Genomic DNA, 2258 nt, shown 5'->3' on the forward strand with positions numbered 1-2258 from the left:
GAGTGTTTTGCCTACATGTTTATGTACCATATGCATACAAAGGTCAGAAGAGGGCATTGGATCCTCTAGATCTGCTGTGACAGTTGTGAGCCATCATGTGGATGCTGGGAATCAAACATGGGGTCTCTGCAAGAGCAATAAGTGCTCTTGACGGTTGAGCCATCTCTCCGGCTCCTTCAGCTCCTAGTTCAAAAGGAACCCCTTGTATTTGTTACTTGTCCCTTCGCTGTGACAAAATACTCAAAAAAGTGTGATCGCTAATCTTGGTTGTCACCTTGACTGGATCTGGAACCAACTCAAATGCAAAACTGGGCATTCCTGTGAGATGCTTCTTGATGAGATTATCTGAAGCAGGGAGACAGACTCTAAGTGTGGGTGGCACCCTCTGGTGGCAGTCAAGATAATAGGACATGGAAGAAGATGGAAGAAGGAAACTGCTTTGGGCCCCGCTCGCTGGCACCTTCATTGACACGGTCACCATTGCCTTCCTTTGCTGTTACAGAACTGACTTCTTTGGGCTCCTGGCATAGGCTGAAGACCAGCAGCTCTCCAGGAATCCTCCAGGTCTATCACCAGACAGCTAGAGACATCCAGCCTCATGGGCTGGGCAGCTTCCAGGTTCTCCACCTCACCAGCTGAGACAGCCATTGTTTGACTATCTGGACCATATTGTGTGAGCCAGTCTAATTAATCTCCTTTTAATGTGAGCATATTCACTCTATCAGTTCTGTTCCTTTAGAGAACCCTGGCCAACGATACGGGAGGAAGGGTTTCTTTTGGCTCACAGTTCTTGGGGACGCAGTCATGCAGACGGTATGATGGCAGAAGTAAGAGGTCCATGCTGCAGCCACAGTCACAAGTCAGAATGCATTGAATGGATGCGCTCTGCTCAGTTTCTCCTTTTGGTTCAGTCCAGGGTCCCAGCCCATGGGATAAGGATGCCCATGGTTAGGGTGGGTCCTCCCACTTTAACTGACATAATCCAGACAATCCCCTACAGACATGCCCAGGGATTTACTTCCGTGGTGGCTCTAAATCCCATGAAACTGGCAATCAAGGTTAACCATCACATTGCTTAGGCAGGGGGTGGTGGGGAGCTCTGTCCCAGGTTCCAGGAGCGGCTTTATGACTGCTCTAAAGCAGGGACTCTTTGGTGTGTGTAAGTAACAGAGCAGCCTGGGGATGGACATCAACTGATTGCCGGGGGTCCAGAGTCTGGGTGGAAAGGCAGCCTTGCTTACAGGGTAAACACTACATCTCAAGCATATGCATTGAGCTCGCTAGATGTTCTCTAGCCACAGGTAGAACATACTTGATAAAAAGCCAGGCAGGGCAGTGCACATCTGCAATCCCAGAACTCAGGAGCCAGAGGCAGGAGGATCATGAGTTTAAAACCAGTTTGGCTTGCATAGCAAGGCCTTTTGCTGTTGTTGTTGTTGCTTTTTGTTGTTAACTTAGAGTTAGCTACAAAATGATGGGTATTGTTATGGCTTAAAAACAAACAAACAAATAAACCCCCAAACCAGGGTCTCACTCAGAAGTCCTGGCTGGCCTAGAACTCATAGAGATCTGCCTGCCACTGCTCCCGAGTGCTGGGATGAAAGGTGTGCGCCACCAGGCCCAGCTGTTACAGCACTTTATACATCCTTGCCACTGTGCTTGTTCTGATTCGTCATCCTCCTTGATGCTCTCCGCTGCCCAACGGTCTACCTCACTCCTCTCTAATGGTCCCTCTTTCTATTCCTGTCCATCACTCTCTCCTTTTCCTCTCCCCTTAAAATTCATCCTTTCCTCCATGGTCTCATAGTCCCCTTTCTATTCTCACGGCACACACACACACACACACACACACACACACACACACACATACACACAGAGAGAGAGAGAGAGAGAGAGAGACAGACAGACAGACAGACAGACAGACAAAGTCTGTATTTGCCATGGCGTAGGGCTGGGGAGAAGATTCAGCTGTTAAGAGCTGTACTCTTAACTGTAAGTGCTGTTTTTTCAGAGGACCTGAGTTCAGTTCCCAACACTGAGTGACTCACAGTCTCCTGTAACTCCAGCTTCAGGAGGTTCATCACTATCTTCTGGCCTCTGTGAGCACCTGCACTCAGGTTACACACCTTACCTCAACAAGCACACATAATAAAAACTAAAATAAAGCTTAATAAAATAATATAAAGCATGGCAGTTGTTTTTCTGAGTATGGCAGGCAAGCCTGTGTCTTTTCAGAAAACAAAGACACCGAAGAGGAA

Source organism: Onychomys torridus, chromosome 8, assembly GCF_903995425.1.
Source record: "Onychomys torridus chromosome 8, mOncTor1.1, whole genome shotgun sequence".
Classification (NCBI taxonomy): domain Eukaryota; kingdom Metazoa; phylum Chordata; class Mammalia; order Rodentia; family Cricetidae; genus Onychomys; species Onychomys torridus.